General features: G+C 40.2%; 1 long non-coding RNA gene across 1 annotated transcript in view; it reads left to right on the plus strand.

Moving 5' to 3' along the window:
- Positions 1–929: 929 nt before the first annotated feature.
- Positions 930–11,002, plus strand: part of LOC107983188 (uncharacterized) — a 30,971-nt gene continuing 20,898 nt past the window's right edge. The window contains exon 1 of the long non-coding RNA XR_010001878.1: positions 930–1,092. This is a non-coding gene — a long non-coding RNA (uncharacterized LOC107983188). The remainder of the gene's footprint in view (positions 1,093–11,002) is intronic.

An 11,002-nucleotide genomic window follows, 5' to 3' on the forward strand; every position in this document is an offset into this window, starting at 1 on the left:
TTTGAGTCCCCTTTGGGATGGAGAAAAGCAAGATAGAAATGAAGTAAATAAATAAATAAATAGTCAACCAGTAGTTTCCCACAGACTGCCAACTCATTCCTCATTTAGAACCAGGACCCTTGCTGGTACAGATGGCAGCAGGAGATGAAGTAATTAAGGCAATGGAGAAATTGGCTCTTTCACCTTCCCTCACTGCATTCTGCAACCCTGGAAAAAGGGAGAGATGCTAACATAGTGCAATCTCAGCATAAATAGCCTTGCATTCAGATGTAAATCAGGTACAAAGTGGTTCCTGAATTTTGTTTCTCCAGGTGTTTTGGACTTCAGCTCCCAGAATTCCTGACTACTGATCAAGCTGGCTGGGTCTTTTGAGAGTTGAAGTCCGAAACATCTGAATTTTGGAGCCACTAAAGTAGGATGTTAAAGACTTCGACCTAAATTGATGAATGCCACTTCAAATTTCCCCATGTTTTTATACCAAGCAAATTCTACAAGGGTGTCTTTCTGGAAATACCCCTTTCCCATCACCAAAAAAGAGACCAAGACCTACAGGACATTCTTTAGAGAGTGTAGTGTTGTGCCATCTTTTTCTCACATCCTGACCCTTCAGCTACAGGCAGTTCCTCCTCTATCATCAATCATAGCTTGTTCCTTGAGCTGAGTGCCATTTCTCTCCTCTGGGTAAATCTCATCTCCCAGAAAGGGATGGGAATTTTCCTCCCTCTGCTGATGGAGCAAGCATGGGCTTAGTGGAGTGAGACAGGAGCCCATCTCCTGCGTCTGTGGAAGAGGGGAGCCTCTGTTTTCCTTCTTGTCACTGTCAATAGTAGGATTCTAAATCTGTCTCTCAGATATTTGGAGGGGGGGGGGGCTAGAAGGATTTGCGTCAATCGGTGACTTTTATAAAAAAATATGTGTGGGGTGGGGGCTCCTAGTATGAAAAACAGCTGCTGTTTGAGTCACCAAAAGAGAAAGTTTCCTTTCTGACAGGCCAGGGGGATTTGCCGTCAAAGTTGCCCAGAGCATGAATGGCAGAGAGAGGATGGAAGAGAAAGAGAGGCAGGCAGGCAGGGAGGAAAGAACTCAATCCAGGTATTTCTTTTTATTTGCACATTCCCATGAGCTCTCTGTGGGAATGAAGGAATTTTTGCCAACCTCACAGCTGGTGAGAGAGATGGAGGGGAGGGAAGGGGGGGGGAAGAGACCAACTCTGCTTATTCTGTACCACTCCCCTGTTTCTCGCTGTCTCTCGACATGCTCTGTCTTTTCACAAAGTTGTTTGGCTTTCCTTTTCAAATTTATTTATTTTAATGCTATTGAATTTGCAAAGTAATATGCACCCAAATAGGAAAATGCAGATAAAAGAAAAAGAAAAATCCCATGTAGCTAAAACTAAAAATAATACAACAACACTGAAACACAATAGGGTTCCGACTGCCGCTCTATCCTAACTGTAATGAAGGGGGAGGGGGGAGAAAATTATATTATTCTACCATTAGAGATCCAACTAAATAATTCTACTAATTACTCACAATGGTAACTACAGGTTGTTGTTGTTGTTTTGTGCATTCAAGTTGTTCCAGACCTATGACCACCCTATGGTGGGATTTTCTGGGGCTAAGAGTGTGGGACTTGCCCTGGCCACCCAGTGGGTTTCAATGGTCTACAGGGATGTAGGACAACAAACCACTAAAATACATAATTACAGTAGAGTCTCACTTATCCAACCTTCGCTTACCCAATGTTCTGGATTATCCAACACAGTCTGCCTCCTGCCCAGATCCACAGCTGTTTTTCTAGGCAGCAAGGACTGAACTTTTTACAGATTTAACTTCCGACAATATTGTTACTGTAAATTTATTTTATGCAATTCTATCTTTATTTGTAGTCAATTTGCTAGTAGCCAGTGTTTTTGTAGTCAATGTTTTCAATACATTGCGATGTTTGGGTGCTAAATTTGTAAATACAGTAATTAATAATAATAATAATAATAATAATAATAATAATAATAATAATAATAAGTTTATTTGTATCCCGCCTCCATCTCCCCTGAAGGGGACTCGGGGCGGCTTACAGCAAAATAAAAATACAAACAATGATAAAATATAAAACATCAGGACAAAAACAAAAACCAATAAAAATATACACAATAAGTTAAAAAACACATAACATTACAGTGTATTGAACTGCTTTTTCTGTTGATTTGTTATAAGACATGATGTTTTGGTGCCTAATTTGTAAAATCATAATGCAATTTGATGTTTATTAGGCTTTTCCTTAACCCCTCCTTATTATCCAACATTGTTTGCTTATCCAACGTTCTGCCAGCCCATTTATGTTGGATAAGTGAAACTCTACTGTATATTGTTAAATTTCCTATAGCTCAAAATGTCCTTAAATGACAAGTGCTTTCCTTATGTTTGCCTTACTGGGTCACCTTCCCTGGGATCCCCTCCTCTTTCATCTTGGCAAGACCCCCAGTGTATAGGGCTCACAGCCCAAGCTTCACCTGAGATCTCAGGCAAATCCATAAGACCCATGACCTTTACTCACTGCACTACTAAAGGGTTTTCAGGTAGAGGGATATGGTGGGGTGGGTATGAGAAAAACATGGTGAATGGAGGGAGTAGCAAAGTACTGTCAGCTCTGGAGTATCCACCATGAATACCAAGATCTGTGGGGGCTTAATTCACATTATACACAATGATGTAATAAAATGATGTCCCTTTTATAAAATGGCAAAATCCAAAATCACATTTTGGAATTCTTGCAGTGGGAGCGGGGATATTTTCAAGCTGCTGATGGTTGACTCCATGGATGCAGAATCCATGGATATGGCCTACTGTATCTCAGTTCCCATTCTAACAGCTACAATGAATTAGAGTGAACACTAGAACCACTGTTCTGCCCCATTCACTTTTCAGCTTCCCTTTTCTGGAGAATCACCCCTAATTCAGTTCATCCCTGAGAAAAATCTCTTGCCTGTGTAAGAAGATTTGTGATCAACTACATACCTTATGGACTCATCTGGAAGACTTTCCTGCTAAAATGATGGTGGAGCCAAATAGATAGAGAATATGACCTTAGAAAGACAGAGTGCATATTGGATCCTCTTCCATCTATTCTTCCTAACACTAGTCAACCTTCAGGAGAGAGTCTTCTATTATTAGATTGTCTCATTATTGCTATAGTAAAGGTAAAGATTTCCCCTGACATTAAGTCTAGTCGTGTTCGACTCTGGGGGTTGGTACTCATCTCCATTATTGCTACATCAACTTACATTTCCCTTGGCAAATGTACCCTAAGACTGGATAGTCTTACAGCTTTGACAAATTTATTCTGTTGTGTGTATATGATGGGATGGACTAAACATTTCTGAAAATACTTACCATGGTGTACCCACATGTGAACGTTTATGTTACCTAAAAGAACAATGGGTTCCCTTAATGGTCTCCACAACATTTATGTTACGTCAGGGATGTTGGATTGAGATCATTGTCCTATAGATAGTCTGGATCTGAGTTGTATATGTCATAACCATCACTTTGAATTCTGCCCAAGTATAGACCATCAACAAGGGAAGCTGTTTCAACAAAGGAGTTATGTTTATGCTTCCTGTAACCAGATCTAGATGATCAGTTTGAGAAAGGTGGACCCAGGCTCATCCCCAAAATGTGGATTCCCAATTTTTCCCAAGGTCTAGTTCAGCAGTCTAAGCACTGCACTGCACTGGATCCTTCAAGTCTACCAAGCCACATTGTGGAAAATGTGCCTCCATAGATGGTTGAGTCTGTCATAGCAAGGAATAGGGAGAATGAGAGGGAGGAGGTGCCACGGTGCATAACACTAAAAGCCAACACTTATAATTATGCCATAACCTTTCATGAGTTAGAGGTCTTCTTTCCATATGTGCAGGGTGTGCTCTTCAGTTGTCAGGTATATATTAATGTGAGTGCAAAAGGGAGCTAATATAAAAATTAGAGTTAAATAGTATGTAATGCAGAAACTACCATCTGTGACAATTAAATTATAGCTAGAATGTATGTAAAATGACCCTTCACAGCTGCAGTAGTGGATGATGATAACCTTGTAATTTTATGAGTGCTAAATAAATTAACACCTGTAATAGGACAGGAAATGAAGAAGTTCAAGCAATGAACAAGTCAGGTAGGAAAGGAGAGTAGGAAGCCGCACCATGTATGATAAGTGGGAATAGAAAAAGCTTGTGTGGAAGTAGCTGGCTGAAGTGTGATGGTAAAGGATATGTGAAGCCAAGTGAAGACACTGGAGCTGGTAAGATGAAGCTGAGCTAATCTGAGGGAATAAAAACAGCAAGGAAGCAAGATGAGACAGAACTGTTGTTGAACATTGTGAATTACATGTAACAACATAAGGGAGAAACAAGTAAGAGAAATGAGGACTGGGGAGAGACTGCAACCTAGCCACTATTTAAATTTACATCTTATTCATTCCACCAGTTTAGCTTTTTAGGTCAGTCATGGTGCCAAGTAATGAACAATTGTAAATTTGCCAAGTTAAATGAATTAACACATCCAAAAGCATCATGGCAGTTTCTGTTCTCTCCAGGAAAGGTGAGAACAAGCCCTCCAACTGTAGATGTTGAAAATAGGAACACTTATTCTACATTAGCAAAAGACTCTGGGTAGAATGAGTGATCAAATAAATTGAGCAGGCAGCCATATGCGTCGAGTCTTAGTAGAAGTAGTAACTCAGGGCTTATTGCAATATTATTTTCTGAATAATCATTGTAGTTGTAAATTACATTTTAAATGCCATATGCTTTTTCCCTTCTGTCATGTAGCACATTACTCTCAAAATACTACCATTTTGCAGAATGAAAAATATGCATAATAATCGTCTTTGGTTCCCAAGTAAGAACTCTGGGTCTTAAAGCCACTGAAGATTTTAAAAAGATATTTTATTGTGTCTAGAATCCTCACCATACATATCCACATAAGAAGTAGACACACAACTTCATGGCAGTTTTTCCTGGATTGGCCTAACGCCCCCAAATTCTTGCACAATCTTATTCTGAAGCAGCATCCCAGAATATTCTACGGCCATCCTTGGACTCAGTTAATTAATTAATCAGTTAATTTTAATTCAGTTTGCATTCAACATAGAAGGAGAAAAGAAGGTATTGAAATCTTTTCCTTACCTATATACTCATGTAAAAACAAACTATGGCATCCTCTCTTTACTTGTGCATCTTTTCTCATTAATAAGTTTTGCCATCTTGACAACACTTGATCTTCCTCAGCCACATGTGTCCTGGTTTTCTGAGGATATATGCAATGTTATTTCTATGTAAACAACAAAAGTAATTTACTCAGGGGCATCAGGGATTTTGGTATGCTCCCCACCTAGTTGTCTGTAAGCATTCATCAAACACCACTTCTGTCAGAGTCAAGAGAGGAAAATGGGGGAGGCGCATCGTAGGAGCTGGTGTCACTAGAATTGCTGCCTTTTTGATGGGGCCATCATTCATAGCGACAAAAAAAAAATCCCAACAAAGGTCTGAGGAATTCCTGAAGAGGGTCTTACATTGAATATGCTTCTGTACCTTTGCAACATCTTACACTAAGTGCCTATAAGAGGTGATACCATAATTGATGCCGAAATTTGTAGTTTTCTAAATCCCGAGGGATGTCTGGCAAACTTACTAACCGAGGAACCGAGAATCTCACCAGGATGAAGGCAAACCACAGAGGCTTTATTCAATTTGCACAAAAGGGACACTTGTACATCATGGAGGCTTGAAGGGTACAAGTATACAAGTGTATTCATAAGCAGACATTTTTATACACATATGTTTCCATTCACTGACATTGTCCCATTTCGAAAATTCCCTCCCTCTTCCCTGATTGGTCAGCTCAGCGAAGTCAGCTGGTATCCTTCTTGGCCTCTGATTGACTGGGAGGTGAATCCAAGCTGGCACTCACCCTAATTGGCAGAGGTGCCAGTGACGTAGCTGCCAATCTCCTCCCAGCTGGGCAGGGAAGCCCCGAGGCTTCAATTTTGCTGGTAGAGGCAGTCCGAGGAAGGGAGCTCTGGGGGTTATGCCAGCCCCTTGGGTGTGTGGCACTGAAATGTGACAAACAAAGAAATGTCCAAAAGGCAATCTGACAGGATTAGGTAGATGCAGAATTCTGCTAGAACACAATGGGAGTTGTTTGTCCCAGGTGTTTCCTTATGCCATGGGACAAAGGAAGAGTCCAGAAGAGGTATATTTGTTGGTGGGATTGGAATCACAGACCTTTGTCTCACAAATGCCTGGGATCCACAAAGGGAAATTTCTGGGCCACAATGGGCTCCTGCTGAGATACAGGAAGGTCCTTTGTCTATGGATTATGTCCCATCTCTGGCTTTCATCCAGGTTGTCTGGAATTGCTCAAGAGAGAAATTACTGGAGTTCATAGTTCTAGGGTTCATGCACATTTGCCTTCATTTTATAGAGTTTAATAATAATAAAATAATAAAGAATAGATGACAATATAGAGTAGACTTTGTGTGGTGCTTGGTATGAACCACTTTTGGAGAGGGAGGAAAGGGGTGAAGAGTGGGGTTCTCATCATGGCTGAGCCACAGCTGTAAGGGTCATCTGTAGCATTTTCTTATATTTTTATCTCCTCTGCTCATGCGAATGTTTGCAGATGAGGAAGAATTAAATAGCAATAATAATAATAATAATAATAATAATAATAATAATAATAATAATAATAATGAAAAATAGGAAGAGATATATAGTATCAAGAGAAGAGAGGATACGAAGTAGCAGGGGCTCGAGAAATGGAGGTGCTTGGGTAACTTAGTGGCCATCCGGCTGGCTCCTTGGCTGGGAGGGGGGAAGAGGATCCACTGGCTGGTCTCCACCAGAGCTGCAGAGGCCAGCTGGAGTAGACCAACCTGAGCCAAGCGGCTGGGCCGGGGATGCATGTCTGTGTGGGGGACTTCAGGGGCCATGTTGGGTAGGCTGCTGCTGGTCCTGAGGAGGCCCCAAGGAGACCGTGGGGATGGAAGCTGTTTCCAGTTCGTTAGGTCCTCCATCCTTGGAAAAAATATAAACCGCAGGGTTCAATTCATGTTTCATTTTTATTAGGGGTGGGGTTGTGGGTCTTCGATAACATAATAACCTGATTTAATTCTTATTAGTTCAGAATAAAGACTTTGTTTCCATACTTTTGGATCCTTGGGCACACAAGCCGCTTTGAGTCCTGTTTGGAGCTGCCTTGAGATTCCTTTGGGGGGGATAAAATGGGGTATTATTATATAATAATATTTTTTCCCCAGGGAGAAGGCAGGGTGAAATTGGATTTGCTTCCTTTTAATCATTACTCCATGTCCCACAGGGAAAAGGAAGGAGACAATGCTGGGAACATGTAGGAGAGAAGTGTGCCTGGTGGACTAGAACACTGCTTCTTAAAATGTAGGTCTCGATCCCAAGTGTGGGTTCCCTTAGCTCAGTCTTGGGCTCCTGAAATATTTGGCAACAGTAAAAGTTTTCTGAATGCCACCTACTGGCTGTTTTACACAAATCTATTTCTCCCTTTACAAACCTCCGCAAAGACTAAGATCTTCTGAGGAGGCCCTGCTTTCGGTCTCGCCATCGTCACAGGTGCATTTGGTGGGGACGAGAGACAGGGCCTTCTCAGTGATTGTTCCCTGGCTATGGAACTCCCTCCCTAGCGAGATTAGATCATCCCCCTCCCTCCTGTCCTTCAGAAAGATGGTAAAGACCTGGCTATGGGACCAAGCCTTTGGGGCAGTGCAATGAGGCAATAATAGGAAACCTACTCCGTTGACTGGAGCCAACATAGTGTACTGAGTTGGTTTAAATAGCTGATTTTAAAATAGATATAACTGATTTTAATGTTTGTGTATATTTATAATTATTTTATGTCCTGGCATGGAGTGTTTACCGTATATATGTTGTGCTCCACCCTGAGTCTCCTTTGGGGTGAGAAGGGCAGAATATAAATGTTTATTATTATTATTATTATTATTATTATTATTATTATTATTATTATTATTGTGCAGTATTTACCTGGGACTCTGCAGAAGATGCTTCAGCTGTACTTCATAAAAAGAAAAATCAGCCTGTTTTGGAAGCCTTGCAAATACTGATTTCTTATCAATAAATGTTTGATTTTTATATTTATTTTATATACCTATATATCTCAGAGTCACGTTAAAATTCTCGGGCCAAAAGGGATCGCAAGTGGAAAAGTTTAAGAAGCCCTAAAATTGACTTCCCTTCATTTTCCAAGCTCTAAGAACAAATGTAGACATTTAATCCCATGAAACCAACCCCCATAATTACCAGAAATTCAGTCTTTCATCCTACACTGTTTTTCTGGCACAACCAACCTGATTAATCATGGCTCTTTCCTCCCATTTCTAGCTCAGACATCAGAGAACAAGAATGTTTCATCTCTAAGCTGCATCACATCTTCTGCTCTAAAGTTTTACACTACTGAGGGGTCCTAAAATTCTGCTGTATAGTATTATATTTTTGAGAAATCCTGAATAAAAGAATATTTTTTAAAAAGAAGGAACAATATTTTTATTGTGTTCCATGCTTGTATTAGTTTGAAATGGGAAAGCAGAATAGCTTTTAAACTAAGATATTGAGAGTGAGATGGAAAAATAAAGGCTATCCCTAATCATTAACATTTATCTTATTAATTAAAATTGGCAAATGTCCATTAATATGCTGAGGTTCCAATCCAAATGTTGATGTAGCAGCTGCTTAAGCATTTGCAAAATGTGCTTAAAAACATGACAACTGTATCAATCAACTGTAGAATCTTGCATCTTGTGTGGGAGAAAGGTATGGTATCAATTAATTAAATAAATGACATCAAATAAATAAGATCAGATCATGGCAGCCCTTAAGCCACAAAATGTTCAGTGATATGATATGGTTCCTCATGAGAAGTTCTTCTTTCTTCATATCTGGCAGTGGGGAGGACCCTGTGAATTTCCTTTGCAGTCTAAATGGTTTCTTTTTTAAATTTAACTAGTTCCTTACCCCACCCTTTAACAATATGCATAATGTTTAGATTTCCCTATTTAAATAATAATTTCCCACAGGGCTTTGTACCAAATATATTGCTAATATGTAAAATGATTAGATCAACTGCCTTTTCCCCTGGACTGAGTTCTTCTCTAAAAGGGCTGACAAATTAATCTAGCTCACCCGTCCTTTGGTTATCATATCTTTCATTAGATCCAATTTGCCAGTTTCTATAGTAAATTTAATTATTCTTCCCTTTAATATTTATACTAGATTGGATATATCATAGTCTAAAATTAAATCAGCAGTTTTGAAGTCATTTCAGCTAGCTTAATTCTTTTCTTGTCATCAGTTACCATTCTTGCTGATGAGTCTTTTTGGATTTGTCCCACTTGGGCCATGTTCTTCATGTTAAAATCTCGTGTTTACATAAGAACACATCTGATCTCCAAGATGAAAATTAATTAATAGTGCAACCCTGAGTCACATATGTGTTAGCTAAGTCAAACAGAAAGTAAAGTTAGTGGGAAAGTCCACAAAGTTAAATTTACACCACAAACCCTTATTGGGGGGGAGGGGGGACTTATTTTGACAATGCTTACATTGAAAGGGGGCATTTATTTTAATTCTGCCAACCCTAGTATGCTGTTTAGCTTACTTTATGTGGAATTATAGTATTTTAATCTCAGTTTGTGTGCAGAAGGGACTCTTAATCGGACAATTAATACTGTTATGAAATCTTACTCTCATAACATCTCCCTATAGATTTAATGATGGTCAAAGCAGTTTTGTCCCTTAGGAGGAACAAATAAAGACTTTTCTTTTAACTACTTTCAAATTTGGCACATCTATCTGTAACTGTAGAAAACATATCAGTATTATAGTATTAATATAATGTTCTCTGGGAGTGTATAAACACTTCTACAGAAATGTTGGAAACTGTGTATTATTATATGAAATTAATCCTGATTTTTGTTACTTTAACTCTAATTTTGAACCATGCCCTGTCACTTCTTCCTCATTCTTCACCTTCTCCATTAATTCTTCTGTTGTCCATGTGTTTCCTTTCCAGCGCCGTTCTTTGGTGTTCTGTGGGCAGACTTTCCCTTTTCTTCTCCACTTTCCTTCTCCTCACCTTTTCCATGGTTCTCTCTTAGAATCATAGAATAGTAGAGTTGGAAGAGACCTCATGGGCCATCCAGTCCAACCCCCTGCCAAGAAGCAGGAAATCGCATTCATAGCACCCCCGACAGATGGCCATCCAGCCTCTGTTTAAAAGCCTCCAAAGAAGGAGCCTCCACCACAGTCTGGGGGAGAGAGTTCCACTGCCGAACAGCCCTCACAGTGAGGAAGTTCTTCCTGATGTTCAGGTGGAATCTCCTTTCCTATAGTTTGAAGCCATTGTTCCGTGTCCTAGTCTGCAGGGCAGCAGAAAATAAGCTTGCTCCCTCCTCCCTATGACTTCCCTTCACGTATTTGTACATGGCTATCATGTCTCCTCTCAGCCTTCTCTTCTGCAGGCTAAACATGCCCAGTTCTTTAAGCCTGTCCTCATAGGGCTTGTTCTCCAGACCTTTGATCATTTTAGTTGCCCTCCTCTGGACGCTTTCCAGCTTGTCAACATCTCCCTTCAACTGTGGTGCCCAGAATTGGACACAGTATTCCAGGTGTGGTCTGACCAAGGCAGAATAGAGGGGGAGCAGGACTTCCCTGGATCTAGACGCTATTCCCCTATTGATGCAGGCCAGAATCCTGTTGGCTTTCTTAGCAGCTACATCACATTGCTGGCTCATGTTTAACTTGTTGTCCACAAGGACTCCGAGGTCTTTTTCACATGTACTGCTGTCAAGCCAGGTGTCCCCCATTCTGTATCTTTGCATTCCATTTTTTCTGCCGAAGTGAAGTATCTTGCATTTGTCCCTGTTGAACTTCATTTTGTTAGTTTCGGCCCATCTCTCTAGTCTG

This window comes from Anolis carolinensis, chromosome 1, assembly GCF_035594765.1.
Source record: "Anolis carolinensis isolate JA03-04 chromosome 1, rAnoCar3.1.pri, whole genome shotgun sequence".
In the NCBI taxonomy this organism is placed as follows: domain Eukaryota; kingdom Metazoa; phylum Chordata; class Lepidosauria; order Squamata; family Dactyloidae; genus Anolis; species Anolis carolinensis.